At 35.1% G+C, this 27,679-nt stretch overlaps 1 pseudogene; it reads left to right on the top strand.

Annotated features, from left to right (window-relative positions):
• Nucleotides 1-575: 575 nt before the first annotated feature.
• Nucleotides 576-25,509, top strand: LOC116091319 (annotated as a pseudogene).
• Nucleotides 25,510-27,679: the final 2,170 nt, after the last annotated feature.

The raw sequence follows: 27,679 nt of genomic DNA, 5'->3' as shown, positions 1-27,679 counted from the left end.
GTATGTTTTGCTAGTGCATTTTGCTAGTGAGGAAATTAAAGCTGAGGCATATTAAATTTTCATTCCCTAAATCACATGCCTACTGAGTGGCAGAACAAGGACTCAAACTAAAATGTGTTTGATTTTATTGCTTGAGTATCTAATCTTATTGCTGCAGTGTCTTGCCATTGTAGGATAATAATCAATACTCAATGAAAACTTTGAGATCCTACAAGAATCTTAACAACAACAACAAAAAGAATAAAAAAAATCATTAGTTTTAGAATTTTAATTATTAATTCAGGAAACTCAATCAAGAATTTAATATAGCTATTACCAGAATTCATAGAATAGGGTACAGATAGCCTTCTGAATAATTGTAAAATTATCTCATTTATGTGAATATACATTAAAATTATGATTATGAAAAATGTGAAAAGTTTTTTCAGCACTGTCATTGTACTAAGTTCATAAGTATTTTGAATATTAGATGAAAATTTCAGCCTTATCTACCCATTTGATCTCAAATATTTAGAAAAATAAAAAGATTATTCTTCCCTTATTTAAAGAATATATAATATAGCCTACATGGCATAATGGAACGAGAACTTGCTGCTCTTGTGGAGGATGTGAGTTCAGTCCCAAGTACCCACAAGATGCCTAAATAAAAAATGGTATTTCATTTCCAGTGGATGTCATCTTCTTTTTTTGCTTCCTTGGGTACTAGGTATATATATGGTGTTCATACATAAATTCAGTCAAACATACATATACATAAAATAAAAATAAATACATATGTTGAAAAGTAAAAAACATGTTATATACATTATCTATCTACCTATCTATCTATCTATCTATCTATCTATCTACCTATCTATCTACCTATCTAAACAAATAAAAGCTCACTGATATATATTTTTCCATTATTTCATAGCATAGAGATGTTCAGTGGAGTGAGATTCTTCCTTGTATACCATATTCTAGGAATAAGGAAACCTATGCTGAATCAGTAGCCTGAGGTAGTAGTAGATTGATGAGATTCATGGGAAGCAGATATTTTGTGTGGGCTCACACAGAGGTCTTTTAATGAAGGAACATTTTTTCTCCATTAATTATTTATTCACTTTACATTCTTATCACAACCCATCTTCTTCCTTTCTTCCCAGTCACACTTTCATAAACCCCTTCCCCCTATTACCCCTTCCCCCTATTACCCCTTCCCATTCTCTTGAGAAAAATGGTTACCACCCCTCCATAGCACAGCATGTCATAGCAGAACTGAGCATATGAGCATATCCTCTCCCACTGAGGCCCAACAAGGCAGTTCAACTAGGGAAGGGTATCCAAAGTCAGGCAACAGTGTCAAAGACAACTTTAACTCCAATTATTAGGGTATCATATGAACACCAAGCTGCACATTCACTCCAAGTGTGTAGGGGGTCTAGTTCTGACCTCTCCATGCTCTTTTGTTTGTGGTTCAGACTCTGTGAGTCCCAATGGGTCCATATTAGTTGGTTCTATAGATTTTCTTGTGGTATCCTTGACCTCTCTGGTTCCCTCAATCCTATCCCCAATTCTTCCATTGAGACTCTCTAAGCTCCACCTACTGTTTGGCTGTGGGTCTCTGTATCTCTTTCCATCAGTTGCTAGATGAAACCTCTCAGGAGACAGTTATGGGAGGCTCCTTTCTTCAAGTATAGCAGAGTATTAATAATAGAATCAGGGTTGGTTCTCTCTCGTAGGATGTGTCTCATGTTGGGCCAGTTATTGGTTGGCCATGCCCTCAATGTCTGCGCCAGCTTTATCTTTGAGCATCGCCATCCACCATGATCAAGTAAGTTTCATCCAGGAATGACACAATATATGAATATCTAGCAATGTAATCTACCTTATAAACACACTGAAAGAAAAAAGAATCATGATAATTTCATTAGATATTGATAGTCTTTGACAAAATCCAATACACCTTCATGTTAAAAGTCTTGGAAGGATCAGGGATACAAGGTGCATGTCTAAACATAAAGGCAATAAAGAACAAGCCTGTAGCTAACATTAAATTAAATGAAGATGAGCTTAAAAAATACCACTAAAATCAGGGAAAAAGATGCCTACTCTCCTACTCTCTCCCTACCTATTCAGTACAGTGCATGGAATTCTAGGTAGAGCAATAGACAACTGAAGGAGATTAATGGGATGCCAATTGGAAAGGAAGAAGTCAAAGTATTGCTATTTTTGGATAATATGATAGTTTATGTGATGGCAAAACTTCTACCAAAGAACTCCTACAGCTGATAAACACCTTCAGCAAAATGGCTGAGGAAGAAATCAGTAGACCTCCTTTATGCAAATAAGTGGACCAAGAAAGAAATTAGGGAAACACTCTCCTTTATAATAGCCACAAATAATATAAAATATCTTGGTCTAGTTATAACAGAGCAAGAGAAAGACATGAATGACAAGTAACTCAAGTCTCTAAAGACAGAAATTGAAGAAGATATCAGAAGATGGAAAGGTCTCCCATGCTCATATATTGGTGGTATTTACATAGTAAAAACAGACATTTTACCAAAAGCAATCTACAGATTCATTGCAATTCTCATCCATACTTTCACACAATTCATAGAGATTTAGGAAGAAACAACTTTTTAAACTATTTCTGAAGGTAGTGTGATATCTTATTATGTTGAAAGTAGGATAATCATGCATACTTTTTTTTAATGATTAAAATGAAAGCTTTGCATTTGAGCCTATCTAGGTACAGCTGAGGTAGCTGGTTGAGATGTTTGTGAAAATTCTTTGAAAGTATAACTTTATATATATATAGGTATTACCAAAAACTGTTACTATTGCTGATAAGAACAATCTTCCTCTTTTGGCAAATATGCCTGAGAATAGTGTAAGATTTTGTTGGAATGGTAGATATTCTTTAGGAACCTCTTTTAGGAGGATTTTGAGTCAGAAGCACAGAATAAAAAAAAAAAAAAAAAAAAAAAAAAAACGGCCAAGACAGAATTTTGCCTTTCATGGCTAGTAAATGCAGAGCCTTTTATCTTTTTATTTTCAATTTACATTTAAATGGAGGAACCCCTTAGTGTTGATGGAGGTGATAGAGAAAATGGTATCTGCATCATGAATAATAAACATCAGGGAAAATGTCATTTTTTTTTTCAAAACCTACTAGCACATTTTGTTGCGATGACAACAGAATGCAAAATGATTTCTTAAAGGAAAACATGAGAATTTGTTGGAGATAAAAGTGATGTTCACCAAACATATTTAAACATAATCTTAGATTCATACAAACAAAGAATACATTGGAAAGGATGTAGGTTTCTCCATTTTGTCTAGTAGAACTAATTATGGGAAAAGTCATACTGAGGGTAAGAAACATCAATAGTAAACTTTTCCCCTAAAAATATAGTACATGGCCATTAGTTGCCCTATCTAATGTAGAGCCAGAAATTGGCTCCAATAGACATAGATTCTTTTAGTTCTCAGACAATCGAACAAGTTGTGTTTTAACATTATCACCTCATATATAATTTTTCAAATTGAGCCCATGTTTAATTATTTTTTAAGCCATGAAACATGACTTGAACTCAACAAAATTTGAAAATTTCTAGCCCCCAGGGTGACACTTGCCTATCTCTAAAAGAAGACAATGCTGAAATATAATTATTGAATTCACAGTTTCATATGCTATGATTATATGAGAAAGAATTTCCAAGTGGTTGAAGTAATACATCATATTGATTTCTCTAAGACCAGGTGGCATTCAAATGTTTGATTTTATTAGTATGAGCTTCGAATTTCCTATTGGGGAGTTTCTGCTTCCAGACATCAAGCAAGATCTTTGTAGCCTGTGGTAGGTATCACTACATCATTATAAGTCATTTTATGTGGAACCTGGAAGTCCTTTTACCATTCTTTTCAACATAGTACTGCTCTAGGCAGTCAACAGCCACAATATATTGTTTGGAACTGGCACAAGAGAAGAAACCAATCTGCTAACTCTGGATGATGCTATAGAAACAACAACCATACACAAATTCCCTGGGTTTCAGATCCTAAAAAGAAAAAGTTCTCTGTCTTCATTTGAGATTTCCTGAGTGTTACAGCTTATTCTCATTTCTTCTTCCATGCAAATCTTATTTTTTTTATATTCTTTACATTTTATTTCTTAGTTGTTTCCTGAATCATAATTCTCACTCCAAGTATATTTTAGAGAGGCAGGCCAAATGATAGTTATGGGAGAGCTGTCACCAACATTATAATTTATAAATTTTTCCAAGTGCTCATGTCACTAGAGTGGTAAGGGTCCTGATTAGACTGAGTACTGAAAGGAAGGTACAAAAAGCAGATGTAGGACACATGTTCCTCAGGCAGGTTATGGGTTTTTCTTCTCAAGCTATAGATGTTCTTGGATTTCAGAGGATATGGCAAAAGAATTTGAGGAAGACATTTAATTTTAAATTTTGATATTCAAGAATTAATTAATTTTGATTAAAATATAATAGTGTCATTTCCCTCCTTTTATATCTTCAGTCTTCCAGTCTTTCCCAGGTTCCCTCCTCCCAACTCCTTCGATGTGTGCTTTCACTACCACATTAATAGTCTCTTTTATTTTGATTATCCTTATGTGTGTGTGTATATATGTGTATAATAAGATACAGCATGGGAGTTCTTTCCATAAAGTATTTTCTTCAGTTTATTTTTTTTCAGTTTATCATATTCATTCTTTCCACAAAGTATTTTCTTCTGTTTATTTTTTTTCAGTTTATCATATTCATATGAGTTTTACACTTCCTTGGTTAGATTTATTCTAAGATATTGTTGAAGCTCTTGTGAATTGTATTATTTATTTGTTTTTGTTTATTCTTGAGATGTTGATCATTTACGTCTACAAAAGACACAGTGTTTTTTGTTCATTTTGTATTATCAAGCTGAGTGGCTTTATCAGTTGTAGGTCTTTTCTGGGTCTTTAGGATCTTTTATGTATAGAATTTCCTCTTTTTGCTCCAGCTAGCACTGGACAGGAAGGAGGAGTACACATCTTTGTCTTCTTCCTAATTTTAATAGAAATGCTTTTAATTTTTTCTCTGTTTAGCAAGATGTTTCTTTGGGCCAGTTCTACATTGTATATGGGGTTGAGATAGGTCTTCTCTCATTGTGGAGTATCCAGCACATTGCAATGAAGTGAGGCTAGATTGAGTCACTAATTAATAGCTTAATGGTATATCTGACAATATTTAAGAAAACAAACAAACAAACAACATTATTTCACAGTAAAGTACTCGGAAAGGGATAATCAAAACCCCAGTTGAAATTAATTAAATACAAAGAAAAATGAAACTAATGAAATAGTTAGTTCTTTGGAAACATTCACATTATACACAAATCTTTGGGCAAATTAACCAAATGTCACACAAGATTCAAGTGAATAAAAATGGAGTTGAAAGGGGAGACATTACTGCAAACTGAAAAAAATCCAATAAATACAGACGTACTTGTTATATTTTAACAAATTTGAAAATCTGAAAGTAATGGACAAAATTCTAGATATATATTGCCTACCAAGGCTAAATCACGTTAAAACAAAGAATTCAAATAGCTCCATAAATTCAGGAATAATTAAAGTCTTAAAGAGCCTGAGGTTACATGGAATCAATATAGAATTGATTGAACAGACGTTCAAAAGAATACTATCACTTATATTTCTAAAATTATTCTAGGAAATAAAAAAAATTAAATAACATTTCCTATTTGTTTTGCTGAAACTAGTATTCCACTGATATGTAAACCAATAAAAGACTCTACAACTGCAAAAACAAACAAACAAACAAATAAACACCCCAAAACAGAATTTCTCAATAAAATACTTACAAACTAAATTTGAGAAGATATCAAGGTCATCCACTAAGCTTATGTCTACTTTATCGCAAAACTGTAAGATGGAGCATTTTACTTAAATTACCAAATGTAATACACCACATAGAGAGACTCCAGGACAAAAAAAATCACATGGACATCTCATTATTTGCACAAATGTCCTATGTTTGTTTTCAAGTCTTTTGTTGACTTGTTACACAGAGCCAACTTGAGAAGCACTGAGGGTTTTTTTGTTGATGTTCTCCAGCAGAAACCTATTATCCTATCCTTACATTGTGGTGTCTATATTTTTACAAGAGGATAAAAACACAATGTAAATAACCTGTGGTAAAATATTTCATATTACATTTTCATAGATATGTTTGCACTCTAAATGAGAATCTAGAAAAAAAGGATTTGACTGAAATAGTATATTTTCATTGGAAGAATTTTAGGTGTGTAATGATTTATTAGGGAAGGGAGAGAGACTATACATAAAGGGCAAGAAGACAGACATAAACAACCAGCTAATATAAAAGTACAGACAAAACTGAGAGTGGTGAAGGAACTGGAGCTATCACTTTCATTTAAGACACCTTTACATAATGTTACTGTTTGATTTTTGCCTTGACTCATTTGATTGGGTGATGAAAATCAGGTGTCATATCTTGAAATTTTATGAAAAGTTTCTTATAGAAATAGTGATAGAAGGAACATGCTCATTTGTTGGGCCCTATTTGGCCCTAGTTTGGGCCTTGAGGACAAACCTGAGCCTGGCTCGAGTTCTGTAAACTGTCTCAGTCATTTCTGTACTGGAGTGACTCAGCACAACCTGCTTAAGCCTGCCTTTGCCTAGCTCCTGCTGAAGTAGAGTAGACTAACTGTTGGTTCCATTAGTCTCCCCATAACCTTCTTCAACTTTCCCCTCCCCCTATGTCATTTCACCTCAGCAGAAAACTCTGCCTCCTCTCTCAGCCCTTTATAAAGAAAAGATTGATACAATAAAATGAGTTCCTGCGTGGACAGACTCCGGGCTTGGGGTGATTATTCTTTGGAGGCAGGAGATCCGAGCTGCAACACTCACCATCCCGCTCAGCCACGAGAGAGAGGCTCAGCTGGACCGGGTTCTCTCCCTCTCTTGCCTGGTTCTGTTGGCCCAGCAATCATTATCCAGTTTGCAATGTGTCATCACTTGTTAGGTTAGGAAAATACTATTTAATGTTTTGGGGCCTTAAGTGTTGCTTTTCATGTTGTTTCTTCAAGGTGAGTCAGCAGTAGGCAATATTGCAAGCCAGCTGTTGGAGAGTAGCATTTCAGGCAGCTTGTTGCCATCTATGGAGATATCTCCTTTACTTTTCAGACTCTTACTGTTTCCCCCTTCTTTTCTTAGCAAACAGACTTTTGCTTTTCTTTGTAGTACATGCCATCCAGTGAAACAGTACAGAAAAGAAAATTTCAATCTCGTGTTCTATGAGCCAAATTTGGTAAAGCAGTTTCTTGTGAAAATATACATTTAGGAGATTTGTGTTTCCATAACATCTCTTAAAAGTTTGTAGTGCATATTAATATATTAAAAGCTTGGGAAAAATCAACAGTGAAGTGTGTTGAACTGTATTTAACCAAGAATGTTTCTAAGGAAACTCAATCCTCTATAAGCTAACAATGCTTAGAAACAGTTTCAGGTTAATGATCAATGAATCAAAATTTTGGAGAACTTTGACTAGAGGACATATCGTTCTTTAATGCATCACACTTTTGCACTGTCATAAAGCAAAAATAAAAAATATACATTACAAGAGCAGATATTCATCACTCATTTAGGCTTTCAAGTGCTATTTTACTTCCTTACTTGAACCCTTTCTTCTTTTTTAACCATTGGAAATTTCCCAGGGAAATTACTCTGGAATTATGTGATTCTACAATGTTTAGGAATCAGTAATGCCTACTAAAATGTATATATCATAGATTTTAGAGTTGGATAGACCTGCTTTTAAAATCTGCTTGATTGAATTATTGATTGCATTAATTCACTCATTATTATTTTACAACTGAATTAACATTTTTATGAAATTACCTTTTTCTTGTAAAATTGGAGGCAATGTAAATGTCACAGGTTTGTGTTGAAAATTGTTAGGTAATGTATTTAATGCTTTGCTGCACCTTTTTTCCAACTATCTGCCTTCCTAGTAAAGTTAATGTCTTTTAAAATATGTATATCCTGCTGGATAGAACTAATTATAAAATCTGTGTTTGTTCTTACACATTATTAATATCAAACAAATACTTATTCCTTGTGAATAAGTAAAACAACAAACATTTTCATGAGTTTCATGTACACATAAAGAGCTATCTTTTTCCATACATCTAAATTCTAAGCCTCAGAAACCAGTAAGGTGTTATGACCTTGCCAACTATAGCTCAAGTTCTTGCTATTAAATGTAGGATGTCTCACATACCATTCGCAAATATTGGCTTTAGCAACAAATGAATTATTAAATGTCAAATTGTTATTTCCTGTGACAGTTTCCAAATGGACTGGACCTACACTAACAAGTACTGAAATGTGCCTCCAGCTACCTCACAGCTGTGGGAGAAACGGATTGCCATGCCAGTGGTCTCATTTTACCTGGCAGGCAAGCACTGGAAGGCTAACCCATCTGTCAACACACATTTTTCTTTCAGTCTCCTTGAGCCCTTTCTTGAATTGTTTCTTGTTTAAAGAGAAAATGAAGAGTTATTCAAAGAGTGGCTTTTTATAAGGACAACTCAAATACATTTCTTGATAAGGTGATTGTGATATCAATTAAATCAATAACTCTCTTAACTTGCTACTATTCTCTTTCCTGATCTTTCACACAAAAACCCATTGAAAAATAATGGGTTTGCTATTTAAGTTAATCATAAACTGGACAACATTTCGTATTTCCCAGTATGGAAAAATCAATTGAAAAATACTTAAAAGTAAATTCTGTTTGTTCTTCACATAGTTGGATAATGTATTTATTAGATTAAGTAAAATTATTCTAGATATGTGATAAGAAAAATATTTTGATTAGATAGAGATCTTTGTTGCTGAAATGTGCATTCTCATTTATCCATATTTACAAATGGTATAGGTAAAAACTGATATCTATGTAGCACACAAAAATTATTGCTGAATCCACTTTTTTTACTCCAGAAAATCTGGAATGAAGCCGTTGATTATTTCTGTTGTAAAAATTAAGTCCATACTGTCTCATATGACTGAAATACATTCTCGTTAATGCACTCTTCCCACTATTCTTCCTATGTAGGCAGAGAATTAAGAGTTTAGTTCAAATAGCATTATGAATGTTTGTCTATAATAATATACAAACACACAGACATAAATACAACACATACACACACAAAAGGTTAAAATTGAGTTACTCAATATTAGGGCGACAATGCCCCAGTAGTACACACAAAAAGCTAATAGATAATTAGCTTAGTGCCAGATATGAGTTCCTTCTTCTCCAGTTGTTGCCTAGGGATATCCTATAGATTGCCAAACACTAGAGGCTATTGCCACTACTCTTGGTTACCCTCCTCCTCCAAATTTTGATGGCAAGACTCTGTGGCTAAAGACATTTGAGTCATAGAACATGAAAAATTTAACTTGTAGTGATCTGGAAGATTCATACCTACTAGCTAACTTTCATAGTGCTGGAAGGCACTATGCATACTATCAGAGGAGAAAACTAATCATTCGTTATAACCAGATATGAACTCTTTGGGCTAGAATAATGACTAGACTGCCAAGACATGCCTATTGGTGCAATAGTGCCATAAACAACACAGGAGTAATGAAACACCTTCTGATCGGATTGAATTCCTACTCCACAAGGTTAAACACTTATTTGGCAAGAGCCTAGAACTAAATAGATCATAGAACCCAGGGTAGAAACTACTACTATTAAATTTCTGTATGCTATTAAACTGAATCTTAATTATCTTATTGTTTCATCCATTGATAAACTCAGACAAAATTTTTGACTGTGAGAACCAGAGGATTAGGAAAACTGCTGGGAGATAGTCTCTCTTAGAAATAATAGGTAAAAAAAAAATAGGTAAACTACACCTATGACACATTTGGCTACTAAATGAGACTTGAATAAGAATAACACCAATAGACATGATAACAGGAAGGTGCAAATCTCACAGGACCCCATAGTTAGACAAAGATCTACAGGAAAAAAGGCTGCTGAGAGTTGGAGAATTAATTTTCTTCGGGGATGAGCCCTCTAATAGGTAATAGAATATCAAATGCTCAGCCCTGAAGCCATATACATACAAACAGGATAGATGATTTCAATAGTTTGTATATATACATATGTACATATATACAAATATATGTAAAAGAAAAGAAAAGAAGTCCATGATTTGGAGAGGGAGTAAGTAGACATATGGGAGTAGTTGTATGGATAAAAGGGATGGGGCAATGATGTAATTATATTTTAGTTAAAAATGAAATTATAGGAATGAGAAGACAAAGGATGCCATATTAGATACTTTCCACCATTCATTATGTGTATGTAACAATAGCATGAAGCAAAATTGGAAGTAACTGAAGCACAAAACAGAAAGATTAATGGTGATAGTTTGGACCTCATTCACCCACCTTTAAAAATGGATAGAATAAACCAAACTTAAAAGAACATAGAGTTAAAGAATAAAAACCATCAAACATAGAACCCAACCTTCCCCAAAATCCTGTCTACTTCTGTACCCAACATGAATAACACATTTTTCTTAAGTGCATACAGAAAGTAAATAACTTTCAATGATTTTGAATGGATATGAATAATATAAAATGTGTTTTTTTAGAAAAATGTAATGAAAAATAGAAATCATAACAGAGTTTTGATGAATTCAGAAATACTTGTAAATTTAAAAAAATCATGTTTTTAAATGAAATCACAATGAAACTGAACAACTATTTTAAAAGGAATATTTGGGCTGGAGAAAGCTGTCAGTGAAATGTTTGCCTGGCAAGCATAAGGACATGATTTGATCACTGGGACTCTGGAGAGGAAAAAGAGCTGCAGGTATGGTAAGGCATGCTTGTAAACCTAATGCTAAGTGGTCAGAAACAGTAGGATTATGGGGGATCAGTGGTTGGCTACATTAGATTATTTTGTGAATTAGTATAGCTTAATAAGGTAGTCTGCCTCAAAAAGGAAATGGTGGAAAGTATCAAAAGCACAACACCTGAAGATTTCTTTGGCTTCTTCCACATAAACATTTGAAATATAGTAAATGTATGAGATGTAGTAAAGCTCATCAGGTATATTCAGGTAAAAACTGCAAAAATTATATCACATCCCAATCAGAATACTTATAATCAGGAAGACAATGGATGAAAGGCTGACATGGAAAAGGAAAATCTTTTAGTTATTGGTCACAATGTAAACTAGTGTAGACATTTTGGAAATAAGTATTAAAGTCCCTCAAAACTGGAAACAAAATGAATGTATGACCCAAGTATACCACTCCTAGAAATGTAGTCAAAGGGTTTTATATGGTATTACACAGAAATTCACATATTCATGTCCATTACTACACTGTTCATAAAAGCTAAGAAATGAAGTGAATCTAGATGGCTATCAACTGACACATAAGGTTTGGCCTTTAGAGTCTTTCTGTAAGCCAATTTATTAGAACAAAAAAAATCTAATAAAAATCTATTTTCAAGACATGATGTTGTTCCACATGCCGAATTTGTTACTTTATTGAGATTCTTTCATTCACTAAAATCACTAGATAGTTTTAGGCAGTAAAACTGCAAAATCATAAAATTGGAAAAGACCATTTCCCCTCATTGTTTTTAATATTCTTCCTTTCATTTGTGCATTTGGTGTTTTGATTATTATATGGTGGGAAGAATTTCTTTTCTAGTCCAAACTATTTGGAGTTCTGTAGGCTTCTTGTATGTTCATGGGCATCTCTTTAATTTAGATTAGTGAAGTTTTCTTCTGTAATTTTGTTGAATATATTTACTGGCCCTTTAATTTGGAAGTCTTCACTCTCTTCTATACCTATTATCCTTAGGTTTGGTCTTCTCATTGTGTCCTGGATTTCCTGGATGTTTTGGTTTAGGATATTTTTGCATTTTGTGTTTTCTTTGACTGTTGTGTCAATGTTTTCTATGGTATCTTCTGCCCCTGAGATTCTCTCTTCTATCTCTTGGGTTCTGTTGGTGATGCTTGCAGCTATGACTCCTGGTCTCTTTCCTAGGTTTTCTATCTCCAGAGTTGTCTCTTTTTGTGATTTCTTAATTGTTTCTACTTCCATTTTTAGATCCTGGTTGGTTTTGTTTAATTCCTTCACTTGATTGGTTGTATTCTCCTATAATTCTTTAAGGGATTTTTGTGTTTTCTCTTTAAGGGCTTGTACTTGTTTACCTGTGTTCTCCTGTATTTGTTTAAGGGAATTATTATTGTCATTCTTAAATTCCTCTAACACCATCATGAGATATTATTTTAGATCCAAATCTTGCTTTTCCAGTGTATTGGGGTATCTAGGACTTTCTGTGGTGGGAGTACTGGGTTCTGATGGTGCCAAATAGTCTTGGTTTCTGTTGGTAAGATTCTCATGTTTGCCTTTTGCCATCTGATAATCTCTGTTGTTAGATGTTCTTGCTGTCTCTGGCTGAAGCTTGTTCCTCCTGTAGGTTTGTAAGCCTGTGTCAGCACTTTTACGAAATCTGCTCTTTCCTGGTAAGACCAGTGCTCAGAGGGCTGTGAATCAGCCTTCCCTTCTGGATACAGATGGATGCAAGAAGTACCCTATTTTACCTGCTCTGCTACTTCTGTGGCCTGTGCCTCCTGGCTGGTCCAGCCTTAGTAAATCACTGGAGAGAAAATGATGATTGTCCTAAGTCTGGGGTCAGAGCACTCTTGGAGACCAGCTCCTCCTGGAGGGAAATTTTCACAGAAGGGCTGTGAAACAGGCACACCTCCTAGGTGTAGATGGAGGCAGGAAGGTCCTTGTCCCAGCTGCTCTTCAGTGTCTGTGGCCTGTTCCTCCTGGCTGGTCCCCCTTCTCTCTTTTCAAATATGTGTTGGCTCTACCAGAAATACAATTTCAGAAAGAATTTGGAGTACATTTTGACAGAATTTTAAGTGGAATAAATAGAATGAGCATTTATATTATTTTGGTTTTGTGTGGGACAAATTTGGAATGAAAGAGACTGCATAGAAAAAGAGTTAGGTTATCAAAATTTTTCAAGAAGTATTTGATAGGGTTTTAGGAATGTTGACTAATAACACCTGTCATCACAAAAATTTCTTTTGTCAGAATGATCCTGCACTGAGAGTTCCTATTGAGCTTAGCCAATGTCTGCAAACAGACCAAAGGGAAAGTCTTTGTATTCATATGAATACAGTGGTTGATCTAGTATTCAATAATAGAAGCTGGTCAGCCTTTATGTCTTCTATAGAAGCACCTTAACTATTCATTTTCTTAACTACCACTCCCCCCTAAACTGCTCCTTATTCCAAAGTCCATATAGATTATAAATTAGAGCAAAAGAGAGACTGAGAGACATAGAAAGACACACAAAGACAGAAAAGCAGAGACAGACTGGGGGAGGGGATAATATAGTACACAAAAAGTCAACAAAGAAAGACAAATGGGTAAGATGAAAGTGGATCTCAAAATGTAATGAAACACTTTGTATGCTAATTAAAAAATAAATTACAAAGTCCTTTTATATAATAGTGATAAGTTAGACCCCAGAGAATAACTAAATAACTTAAGGCTACATGCCTAGTTACCAGAGTAACTAGAGCTAATATCTAGGCCATTTGATGTTTCAACTCTATAATTAGTTTACTTTTATCTTTAATTTTTACAGAAAATAAATTTTTAACACATTTAGTGCCGTTCCATGAGTGTTCATTTCAATTTGTCCTAAAATGGAATTTATAAAAAAAAAGATAGACCTCCAAAAAGTAATTCATGAGAAATACCATTGAAGTATATTTGACTAACAATTGCTTCCTATATGTGTGTATTGGGAAACATGTCTGCCTGTGTGCTTTTCTGTGTTAGCTTAATAGAAGTACTTTATAATTATGAGCAAATTTCAGAAATTTATTAGGATTAATATTGTGTATTGGTGTGAAAGAAAGAGCAAGGGCAGTAATGCTTCTAAGGAAAATAATTCTAGTCAGTATATTTTGTAAAAATCTTTTATTTGAAATGATAATAGAATGAAATATTATCAATAATTCTCCACCTAAACCTCTACATTAGATAAAAATCCCACTATGGTGAGCCTCTGAACTCTTCCTGTCCCAGTAGCACATGAATGGATAAATTTTTTTACTCTAATGAATTTAACTTTTGAAGTGGCAATGGTAGAAAGATGAGGTAAATAAGATTAAGAGCTGATATTTTAAAATTGTGAACTTCTTTTGGAGTTTTAGTTCTACATGATTAATATTTAAACTCATCTTCTCACTCTGGATTAAATTTTTTGCTTGATTATCTAGTGTTTACTTTGCCAAAGGCAAAATAATTTCTAAACATATCTCCCTAATCTTAGGAGACCATGGGAGCAGTTATTTTTAATGAAACATTTAGACTAATCTCATCATTTATTACTGATTATAACCTTTGCTGTATTAATAAATTTTAATTACTTAACAAAACAACATTTTCTCATTTAGACAAATTCAGTATATGTCAGGTTACATGGATATTAAGTCATTACAAAAACTTTGGCCTGTTTAGTTGATGTAAAGCAATCAAAGAAGTACTGAACAAAGAAGGTGATTCAAAAATTTCATAAAATTATTCTACCAAGTTAATATCTGATGACTTTGGGGTTCAAGATTTTGAAGTGTGGTTTTCATGTGATTAAAACTGCTATAACAATACTTAAGTATAGAATTCTGTATTGTTATATATGTTCACATTACTGTGAAATAAACTTCCAGAAATATTTCACATTTTAAATATAAAATAATACTTCTCTTTTTCTCTTTCTCCTATTCCTTTACACATTGACTCAGAATTTTGCCAACTTCATTTACATGCAATCTTATATTATTTGCTTTTGGGTATCTGACTTATATTCTACTACTATAACATTCCTCAAGACAAGATGCCCTTCATTTTGTTTTTGTAAGAAACAGCTTCCTCGTGTATCCCTAGAGTTCCTGGAATTTTCTCTGTATGCAAGGCTGGCCTTGAACTCACAGATATCCAGCTGCTTTAATATTCCATTCAATGTATGTACAATGTATGTACAATGTATTTTGTTTGTCAATTTACCCACAGATAACTGCATTTTCCCCATTAACTATGGTTAACAATACTGCTGTGGATAGAAGTATACAAATAAATCTTCAAGTCTATCATTTCAATCAATCCAGGAGTGGAACTTTTCGATTCTATAGTACTGTTATTATTAATGATTTTTAGCAGCTCTGTATTGTTTTCTATAAAAGTTGTTGTACCATTGTATAATTCCACCAACAATTCACAGTGTTTCAACTTTCCCAGTTTCTCACCAACATTTTTACACTTTTTAGACATTTCTCAGAAGAAATGTCTATTTAGTTATTTTAATTGTTTGTGTTCCTGAATAGTAATGGTTCTTTATATATGCTGAATATTAACACATTATTAGAGTTATGATTTAAATACAGTTTATATCATTTCCTGGAGATAGTCTGTTAATTTTAAGATAAAATTTGTACTTTTGAGAAAAAATGCTGATTGGATTCTGATGAAGTTCTTGAAGTAAAGATTTCGGAAAGAATATGAGCCATGAAAAGTGTCTGATTTGGAGAATAAAACTGCCTTTAAATTATGTGTTTTATAATTTTTTTCTTCTAGCATTACTGGGATATTTCAGACAGCTTGGTTTTTGGCCTCTCTGCTTTTTCTTCTCCGTACATACTTTTAACACTTTTCTCTCCAGAGTAATTATAGAAAGTGATACCTTTTCAGAGTAATTTAACATTCCTTTTATATTGTTAAGAGCTTCAAGCTCTACTTCAGACTTATCCTTTTGTTCCTAACTGGCTTTTCAATGGTTTTTCCTATAGCCTTCAATAACTTGAAAATCTGTTACTCTTATCATTATGGTGATTAGTAAAACACTGTTCCTTAATATGAAATGCATCTCCCCTATTATTGAAAAGCAAGAATTAATAGGTCAAGATTTATATTCACACTGTATTTGCCTTTATCAAAGTCATAAGACATCTTAATTTTAAGCTCATAACATTCTTTCCTGTCATCAATCCTTACCATGTAACAGCACTTCCCAAATTGCCAAGTAACTACAGAGAAATTACTTCAAAAGTTCTAGATATGTAAACCAAAATATTTGAAAGGGTAATGTACATTAGAAATTCTGAAAGTGCTTCTAAAATACTAACAATCTGTATTACTATGTTGTCAGCCTGTGTGTGCTTTAGTTTTGTGGGATTTATTTCCCAGTTTATACGATGGTAAATATTTAATGTTCAAATGTCATCAGGAGAGTAATCAGGCATACCTATCCTTAAATTCTATTCTTAAATAAAATGGCTTGTTCGAATTACCTCCTATTAGTTCATTGTAGAAAAAAACAGATTACAATCACAGGAGAATACATCTAGAATGAATATTAGTGATTATCTACCACAATTGCTGTCAATTGCTGGGCATGATGGCACATGGCTCTATCATCCGTACTCAGAAGTCTGAAGATGGATGATTATGAGCTTAGTGCTAGTCTGGGTGAATTTCAGATCAACCTGTTAAGTAGCTAGGCAGGTACTGGCAGCTGTAGAAGCCACTGAGGATGAACATCGCACTCATAATCAGCTTTGGAACCCACCTATTTTCTCCAGTAACCTTAGAAAAAACATCACAACTATCCCTTCTTAGTATTTATGATACTGTATGTATAGGTGGACATATCTAAGCCAGGCAAGAGAAAACTACTTCCTCATGATGAAAAGAATGGATTCTGAATCCTATTTCTAGCCCTGAATATAGACATGTCATTCTGAGTTGCCTCAAACTTTCTATATTATTGTCTCTTCCCTTAAGAGGTAATGCAGAGAGGTGCAGACACTTATAGACAATAAGACTGAAATCGGGGATCCCTATGGAAGAGTGATGTGAAGGATTGAAAGAGCTGAAGGGGGTAGCAATGTTATAGGAAGACCAACTAGCCTCTTAAGCTACCAAACCAAAAGCATACATAGGCTGGTCCTTGGACTCTGGCACTTATGTAGCAGAGGACTGTTTTGTCTGGCCTCAGTGGGAGAGGATGAGCCTATTCCTATAAAGAATTCATGCCCCAGGGAAGGTGAATGACCCAGGGTGAGGTGAAGTGGAGGTGGGTGAGCAAGTAACCTCTCAGAGACAAGGGGAAAAGAGATGGGGTGAAGAGCTCTGGGAGGAGAGCAAAGAGGGAGGACCATCATTTGGAATGTAAATAAAAGAAATGCATTTTTAAAACAGAGCCAATTCTAAGGTGTTTGTTTGTTGCTTGGCCAGGAGAACAGCCCTCATAATTTCTAATTCACCATAAGACATGCTAAGGTTATGGAAGGAATACTTATCTCCTTACTGAAATAATATACTTACAACTCCCAAGAAGCCATTCCCTCAAGACACTTGCTTAGTGATCTTTGCTGCTAAGTCTGCCCATTTTTATGAGTCCTAATTCAAAAGCGTTAACTTTTCCCTTTCTCCAATTCTTTTTTGGATATATGCCAAAATCCTAACTATGCTTGCCCTGACACTGGGCATTATCACTCTGTCTCAATCAACCCCAGCTTTACGCATCTGTTGGCCAAACTCCACTGTTGAACAAACCTATTTTCTTGAACCCTAACTCTGAAGGCAAGACTCTCCCTCTTCCTTGTATTCATCTAACCTCCTCCCAGAAGTTGGCAAGGTTTACAGCTTGTCTTCCCTGTTGCTTTTCTCACAAACTCTAAAAAAATGGTCTTTGGTCTTCTATCTGAGTCCATTTAAAAAATTATTAATCAATGAGATTAAGAGCCCACAAAAAGAGAACTCTGGATAAGGGTCAAGCAAGAGCTACATAATGGGAGCCAGTCTATGAAACCAATGAACAAAGTGCAGGGAAGAGATAACAAAGAAAGAATAAATAAAACAAGGCAAAAACAACTCCCTGAATTTTAGCTGAGATGATTAAGGATCTGAGAATTTTGATGACCTTTTGGTTGTTCTATCCATGCTGAATTGAATATAACATCCATATCTTCTCATTCTTAATATATTGCTTTCTAATACTTAGTCAGGAGACTGATTTTCCCAAATCTAGTTTTGCCCAGAGATTTTTATTTAAATACTTTTAAAAACTTTGGATATTTTTTCCACTGTGACAATCACAATATTTCCAAAGTCAATAAAGTATTTCTTTTTACATCAGTGTAATCAAAATAGCACTATGAAAAGGTTAACAGTATTAGAGTTTGTCATTCTGCTGTTTGTCTTTATGTAAGTAGGAGAGCCTGTGGGAGCAACATGGGGTAATAAAGGTTAATCACTGGGAGCTTAAGGGTGCTTATGCTTAATTGGTGGGCGATTAAAGATGCTCAAGGTTAATAGCTATGTTTTCAAAGCTAGTAATTCCTTTCATACAAGCTCCCCCCTGCGGGAATCACCAAACCCATCAGTCAGTTCTAGCCACCAGCCGAAGGGATAGCAAATTCAGGAGCCTAACCTAAAGTAGATTTGTGGGTGAGGTAGATTGCATTAACTCTAGAGATAACTTTCAAAAATAGTAATCTTCAAAGGAGTTTATCTTTTTCTAGCTTTCCATACACATGGGTTTAGTTTTGTCTTATAGTGAAAAGTTCAAATGTGACTATTTCTAAGGGCTATAAAACCAATCATATTTAAAACTGATAAAATCAATTCACTGCCTTTTAAAGGCTAGTTTCTGAGTTTTAAAAACTAGAGCATTTGGTGTGGCATTTTCAAGATGCTGGAGTTTGATTCTACAGTGTCTTCAAATATCAGAATGGTAAAGGGATAGTTCCAGGTTTGGACATGTTAGATTGTAATGAAAATCTTAAGAGGTGGGGTGGGAAATAGTGAAATGTCTTACAATAGCTGTCAGCATGAGAAATTTATGAGGTATGGATAAATAAATATCTTTCCCCTTCTTTGTATCTCAGCCATGAGGTTAGTATTTGTGTTCCATCACTGGTTTCTGCATTGTCTTCTGCTTCACCATAGGCACCAAAAAATATGGAGTTGATTTAGCATGGCTGAAATGTCCAAACTGATGAGCTAAAACAAGGCTTTTACCTTTTAAAGTTGATTCATCTCTGGTATTTGCAGCAATACTCGAACGTTGACATATATGATAGTGAGAATGGAGTGGCCATAGTGGTGTGTACATTACATGATGCAAAGCTAGCTTTATAGCTGGCTTATAGGAGTTAGAGGACCAGAACGGAAAAAGCCTAGAATATTATTAAGACAGTTTAACAAGCAAGTGCAGTAAGGTCTCTGAAATTCAGAACTGTGAGAAAAATGGATACAGTGAGGCTAGTAATAAGGACTCAAGTGGAAAAGAGCACAACAATGGAAATTAGTCTTGAGACCATAGATTTTTACACCAAAGAAAAAAAGAGACAATTTGCAAACAATGTGTCCAGGCCTTAAGACTTTCCATAAGACTGAGCTTCAAATTGGCAAACAAGTATACCTGGTGCAGAAAATTTCAGCCCAACACAGCAGGAGTGTAGAAGAACAGAACAAATAGCCTTTTACAGTTTGACTAAAAAGGAAATGAGAATGATGGGGTAGACAAGGGACAATTGCTAAGAAGAAGGAAAATTTCTCCCATAGTAAAAGGTAAGCTGGGCATGGTGATGTATATGGAAGAAGGAGGTTTCTACATTCTAAGCCAGTCTGGGTTACGTGGCAATTTTGACACTATACTTCCCTATGTATTTCCATCTATCTCAAAAAGAAAAAAAAAAGAATAACGAATCAAGCTTTGGGGCTTTGCACTGTGACAAATGGAAACAATCCTTGAAGGCATCTTAGAAATTGTTATTTTCATAAGTCAGAGTCTTTTGGAGTGTTTTATATTGCCCTGTGTATTTACACTGGAGGGAGATGTGTTGCTGGACAGGGGTTTAGAGGCACCTGCAGGTATGGTTCACAAAGGCCCAGGAACAGCTCATACTAGAAGGATACATGGAGACTGCCTACTTGAAACTGTTGAGGAACACAGGAAATAGCAACTGGTTGCAAAGTTTTAAGGTCAGGAACTCTAAAAGTGAGCACTTTTTGATCATTGTCTGTGGTTGGAATCTGAAAGTGTCCTTAATCTTGTCACTGTTCTCTTCTCTTTGTACCCTGCCCAGAAACTACTCATAAGTATATGATCAAAGCTAAGAGGCACCTGAGAACCTTGTAGATGTGCTACTTGGTGAAATTAGCTAATTCATCACTGTTCTTCACCTCAGTTTTTGAAATGAGTCCTATAAAAATCCTCTAGAGAAACAGATTTGTGGTATCCCATTTCAGGGCATCCATTCCTGCTATACAGGGGCTCTGCCTTCTTTATTTTAAGATCCTATTTTTAACTGATTAATCAGACCTCCTTCTGAAATGCAACCTTCCATAGTCTGTGGATTCCATTTCACTATTCAGTTTTTCATAACAAAAATTTGGGAGCCGTTGGTAAGGGGTGGCTTTATTGTCTGTTAATTTTCCAGGAACCTAGTCCCATGACATATGGCCTACCATTGGCTAGAGATCCTTAATCACCCAGTTCTTAAAATCACTGTTAATAGTTTTGAAGACATGTGGAATACAAGAAAGACAAGGTTTACTGGGTTTACCAAGCAAAGTTTGTGAGAGCAGGCAGTGACTTCTAGAGACAGTATCTTTGCAAACAGCAACTGACATGGTAGTGCATGGAACTGTGACAGTGAACCTGAAACCGCAAAGGAAACTGTAAAGAGGCAGAGCTACAGGGATGTGGAATGCCTGAAAAGAATAGTTCTGAGCAGTGTTGTCAAATTATCCAAGAGGAGAGCACATTATATTCACCCTGATGATTTTTATAGTCTTTCTTTGTCCTGTGCCCATGTTGCTTCCCTAGTCTTTTAGAAATTAGACAGTTTTCCCCATGCCACCTTATTTGGCATGTATGTGACTTTTTATCCCTGATTTTTACTGGTATTTATGACTGAGTTGTGTCTCAGAGGTGATTTTGGATATGGAGTTTTGAGCACTGTTGGAACAGTTAAGATTTTGGTGACTCTGTCGAATGAACGCACTGTGTATTATAAAATGAACATGTGCCCTTTTGACAAGGAAGAGAAAGCTATAATTTGTATGTTAAGGTATTATTCCCTTGCTTGACACTGTTGAGAGGCAGCAGCAACATTGTAAAGTAACATCCATTATAGGGCCTTCTAGTCACTGGGAGATATGACCCCTGCTCCAAGCATGTGTGCGATACTGGTGCCTTCCTATCTTCACTTTTTGATCCTAAAGTGAACAATTTAATTCTACCATGTGCTGCTTACTGTAATATGCTGCCATACAACTGGGCCAATCAGTGATGGATTATAGCTCTGAAACTAGAAGTGAAAATCATTGTTTTCATTTTATCAGTGATTTAGCTTGGTTACTTATTACAGAAATGGAAAGCTGTTTACATGCAAGATAAGTCATACAATCAAAACTAATCTAATCTTGATGGAATATTAGGCATTAGATAGTGACTATTACATAATCAATACACAGGGTAAAAAGTTGTGATAAACATTCGCCTTGGAAGGGTCCTTAAGGGCTCTGCATTGCATTGCAGAGAGTGAACTGAAGAACCAGAAGTCTAGAGAGCCTGAATGATCTGTTCAGTGTCACTCACTCCAGCTAAACCCAGGGCCTGATCATTTTCTTCCTGGCAAGCATTTAGCCAGCGGTAGTTTATAGCTTATCCTGAACTCAATATAACAATATAAATATAACATGCATATATGATATATACACAGTAAAATACACACAAATACACACATATGTACACATTATACACACACACACACACACACAAGTGTATATGATAATTTAGGGGAAGGCTTGAAAGTCAGGGTTTACTCATTTCTCAACCTTAGAGTTATAGATTTATTAGTCTATAAATAAACCTTTTAACTTAAAATATATGCAATTAATATCAGAACTGAAGAACTTTTACCCATGCTGAAATTTTCTCATAAGTGACAAAACACTTTAAATTTCACATTTGACAATAATCAGCAATTTTTCTCATTGAATCCTGATTGCTTTGGCTGCTATTTTGTACTAATGAGTCATTCATAATAAATCTTTCTGGAGAAATCAGACATTAATGTTTCCACCAACTGCTGCATAGATAGGGATAGAAATTATTTACAATACCCATTAACAAATTTTGAAAATTTCATCACTGAGTGTAGGCTAGAGGTGTGATTGTGATTGTCATTTATCTCCTTTTGCCCATAATAACCTGTTCTTGCATTATTAAATGAAAATAGATTCTAAAGATTGATTTATTTAACATCACTCAGTGAGGAAATTCATTCCCACATGCTAATCCCCTCCTTTTAATATTGTTACCTTATTGCACATTGTACCAGAGAAAGATAGAATACATAATGCATTCCTAATGCAGTATTTAGAAACATTTAATTAAATGGAAATAGAGTTTTTATTTTCTTTTAGTATCTGGAAGGTTTAAGCAATGTAAAATTTATGCAAAGTACATCAGTGGCAGGGTCTGGAGAGGTCTTTTGGAAAATCCTGTTAGCAGCTGCTGAAAGGATGCTTCGTAAGAAGTTCAGGGTTCTTAGTACATGCATGTGGGTAAGAATGTCGAGCCGATTGAAACCATAACTAACAGGTAGGCTTCCACAGTGATTTTTTTATAATTAAGTAGGAAATTGCAACAGAAAAACAGGAGTGCTATTTAAAAACCCAAACCCATTAGTTTTTGGTTAATCGTGATGAAATAATGATTGCTGTGAGCAATTTCCCATTTGTGAATCTTAGCAGTATTGCTCAATCCTTGGATTTGTTCACGAAGGAATAATTATCATCACTCATAAGCCAGTTTAAAAAAAATCGGAAACTATGAAATAGCTTTGGATTTCAAGCAATGGATTTTTTCTTCCTTTGATTGCCTGCTTGTTTGATTTGCACTTGACTAGTACTCATTCATTCCTTTAAGAAGCTCATTGAGAAAAGATAGCCTTTTATACTTCAGAGATTCAGCGCAGAGAAACTTAAGATTGGAGGAGAGTATTCTCTGCTGAAAATGGGAATTTTCTCTGCTACTCCCAGTCTGTTTAACATAATGATTTTTATCTGCAATTTCTAGTCAATTTATTGTAATGTTTAGTCAAAAATCATGTAAAATATAGGTGTAGTTTCTTCTATGATTTTAAAAATTAAGCTTGGTTTTGTTTTTTGCTTGCTAAAAAGATTTGAAATAGACTTACAGAAAGAGAGGGAGAGGGAACTCTACTTTGATTCAACAGAAGAGTTAAAATATGTGATGGTCAGAGGTGACAACAAGGGAATAGGCTGATATTTTTATTTTTTTAAACATCTAATGATTGATTTCTGTCTCCTCCAGTTTCATATGTGCATATAAAGAAATTTAATTGTTTTCATCCCCATCCTCTTCACTTATATTTCTTTCACTGATATACTTTTTATTCCCTACAAGTTTTCCTCCTACTTTGATGATCTTTCTTGTGTATTTGACCTACTGCATTTAATTAGCACTGCTTCTGTGGGCACAGGTGGGAGGTTATTTACTGGGACATGGATGGACAACTTATCATGGATGCACTAATGAAGGAAATGACATCTCCACCCCCAACTAAATGACTATTAACTCCCACTAGTGCCCCTTGCAGGGGTGTGGCATCATGTTCTTGTAGTGGGCTAATTTCAAAGACGGGAGGTTCTTTGATAATAAAAAGCAATCTTGGAGCTGAAAATTTAATTTCATGATGCTCAAAAGACCCCAATCCCTACATTTATAATGCAACCCTCCCCCCACCCCCCGCAAATTGTTATAGTTCTTCCAAATGGTAGGAATCCAGATCCCAGAGCTTTCTTTTCTGGCCCCACTCAAAATTGTCAATAAAATTTTCTATCCAATTAAGTACTGGGACTCAGACTGATTTCATGTCAGTTTAGTATGTACCATTCTGAAATTATCACTACTGTGCCTCAAAAATGTTAGATTTACATGTTACTTTAAAGATTTATTTATCCATGTGTATGAGTCTAAATAGGTGTATAGACTTTAGTGTTTGTAAGTGTGTGTGCCTATGCCCATGTCAGGAGGCTAGACAAGAGTGTTCCGTATCCATATCAGAAGACCCTCTTGTCAATAATGCCCCATTAAATCTTATTTTTACATCATTTAATTGAAATATGTTTCTGTACTAAATAAATGCTATACACAAATTGGTGATTAGAAGTTGTGTCATCTTAGAGAAATAATCATGAACTCCTTTTCTTGTGAGGACTATGGCTGGAACAACACTGGGGTCCAGACAGCAGGCAGAATCTGGGACCAGGAAGTGTACTATACCTTGACTGTTAGAGGCCAAGAGGGCATGAATGGAGAAGTGGTGAAGACAAAATCATCACCACAAGGACACCCTAGCTGACACCCTTTCAGCCACAAGGGCACTCCGACTACTATTGAATGACTGATTAGCCACAAAATCTCTGGCCTGGAACAGGAACAACCCACATGATAGACAATGGAAGGTTTCATAGCTGAAATAATTGATGAGTTCATTGATTAAACTGAGGGACCTAAATCAAATAGCTTCCCTTTGCACTGTGATCATTGATATTCCCTTTGGACACAGCTTTGTAGAAGACCCACATGTTCCCCACAAAAATGTTGCTTTGGTGATGACATATAACCGGACCCCACAGCAAGCTGAGATACTGAGACTCCAAGTAGAAGCACAAGAAGAGAAGTAGGAAGAGGAAGACCTTAGACACAAAGCCCTCCAGTTTAACACAAACTGTACTGAGTGCAATGGCCCAGCTCAGACCAACAGGAAGCTTGTCCAAATTATTCTCTTTAAAGAGGTTATCATGACCACCAACTGCAAGAATTGTGAGCATTGGATAAATGAGGTGAAGTACAGAGAAGCAGTAGAACTCTTGAGTACCAGGATCATCCTGCACATCACAGAGTCCTCAGATATGACCTTCTCAAGTCTGAGACCTATAGCATGGAAATCTCAGAGCTGGGTTTTGATCTGAGAATGGCTGTTCTTGGGGGGTAAGTTTACCACTCTAGAAGGACTACTGAAAGACACCTGAGAATTGATAACCAAGAACCTATTCACAGTTGGAAACAGCATGAATCCTGACCAGTTAGGGAGACTGCAGGAGTTTAGCCAGAAGTTAGATCAGATCATCAAGCAGAAGATGAAACCCCACTTTATCATGAATGGTACAGAAAGAAACAGTTACCTGCAGAATATGTATACTTCTAAAGATGATCTGGAGATGAAGGTAGAGCAGTAAAAGTGCACCTTTAACCAAAATGAGGATCTTAGCCTCAATGACATGAAGATAGATGACTATAAGGCAGGTCTGGCCCCACAGTGGTAGCACTGGGAAGCTCACAGGCCAGCTCCACTGCCACTCACATTGCAGAGTTATTTATTACTATTGGAAAATTATGAGTTCCCAAGCCCTTGTCTCTTGAGTTAGAAGTCTAAGCATATGAGGTGAGCAACAGGGCTTCTGTGCTCCTTGACCTTCTTTTGGAGGTTTTAAGTCAATGGGAGAAGAACCCCCAAAACACCCTGTGGTCTGGCATCACCTTTTGCCAATCTGCCTACCAGTGCTGAACATTTGAAGTTTGGGAAAATAAATACAAATTCCAGCTGGCTTTGGGCATATGAAGTACAACCTTTCATCAGGGAAGAATGACTGTGGGGCCTAGCAGGCACAGGCTAAGATGGTTAATTAAAGTGATGGCTTTATAATAAATGAATGAAAAATCAATCAAACAAACAAAGCATTGTCATCAAAAGGAAGCTTATAAACATGTTCATCTTCAAATTTCTCTCTCCCTTTATTTTTATTTTTCCCTCATGATCACACTGCTCAACATAATGCACACTATATCAACAAATTTTAAGAATACAATACAGTATTATTAGTTATATGTTATACTGTATCACGTCTGAATTATTTTAATGATATTATTTAAAAGTATATAATAATTATATAGATGTTTACTTTTACTATTTTGACTTGTACACTAGGGTTTGAAGTGACAAGGTGACTAGTGCTTTGGTCATATTCTGTATTTTTTTTAAAGTTTTGTTAGTGACCTTTATTCTTTGCTATGTTCTATATTATTACTGAGTACCTTTTCAATCAACTTAAAGCACTATTTTTAACACTTCTCCTAAGTCAGGGGACATAATGACAAATGTCTCAGTTTTTATTTTTCAGTGTCATTTTGCCATGCATAATTCTTTATTTCATAGTTTTTCTATTGAATCTTCTGTACATACAAAATGGCTTTCTTCATGATGGTTATGAAGGTTGAGACGAGCCTACCACTGATTGTAATATATTAGTTGTAATTACCTTCCTATTTTACCAGAAAAATATTACCTTTCTGGTCTACTAAGCTTTGGAAATTGCTTGAATGTATTCCATAAAAGTTTATGTCTCAAAAAACCTTGTTCTTGGAAAACCCAGTGTGGTAGTGCTGAGATGGTGAATCTTTTAAGATCTGGGGACTAATGAGAGCAGTCTACATCAATAGATGCCATATCTTGGAGAGGATTAATGGATATCTTATGAGACTATTTCTCAAAGGTTGAGACCTGTGCCTGAATGTCTGACTACCTGTCTCATTATGTGATATCTTCCACAAATACCCTTATCATAGTGATGCTATCTGCCATAGGCTGAGCAGATAGGGGAACCTATCCTAAAATTTCAGCCTTCAAAAATGTGACTTAAACATTTCTTTACAGAGTCTCCAGTTTCATGTCACTTATGGTTTATCTTACATTTAATGTTTATGGTATATGCTGAACAGAAAATAATTCACAATTACCAGGAAATTAGCAATGAAGTTATGAATTTCATTTGATATAGGATGTGAATGATAGAAATAACAAGAAATGGTAAACTCACATTCCATCTAAAGGTGGAGGCTACTATTCTGTCAAGGAGTAATACAAGTTCAGTTGCTGCTAGATCTTCTAAATTTCAAGGCAACTAGAAACACAGTATTTTGTATGATAGCTTCTGATTTAAAAATACTGGCAACTGATACAACAATATTTTTAAAACATTGTGTGGGCCCAATAGAAACCATCTGTGGGTCAGTTTGGTTTCAAGTTTTTCTTAGGCATGCTGAGTGAGTAAGCCATAGCCATTTTGAGGGCATGAGTTAGGAACACATCAGAAGAACTGGAAGCAAGCCATGTTAGTTCTAATTCCCAGTCGATTGTTGTGCTTCTCTGTTCATTCCTAAAACTGGAGAAACTCACTGAAACATGCATTTGTCCTTGTAAGAGAAGAAAGAACATATTTTTGGAAAGGGAAAAAGAGGTCTTAGGGAAAGTTCTAATTACTAATATTTACTGCCATAATAATTGGTACTTGTTAAGTACTTACTGTGTTTAGAGGATCTTCCAGATCTTATTTTTTCCTCATGAGAAATGTATGGAGTAAATATAACAATACCTATTTGTTCCATCACTCTATAAACTCCTGGCAGATCCATGTCAATTTATTTCTAGACACAGAG

The sequence above is a fragment of the Mastomys coucha genome, chromosome X (assembly GCF_008632895.1).
Source record: "Mastomys coucha isolate ucsf_1 chromosome X, UCSF_Mcou_1, whole genome shotgun sequence".
NCBI lineage: Eukaryota > Metazoa > Chordata > Mammalia > Rodentia > Muridae > Mastomys > Mastomys coucha.
The sequence above is the reverse complement of the archived record's forward strand: the minus strand, read 5'-3'. Positions and strand labels throughout refer to the sequence as shown.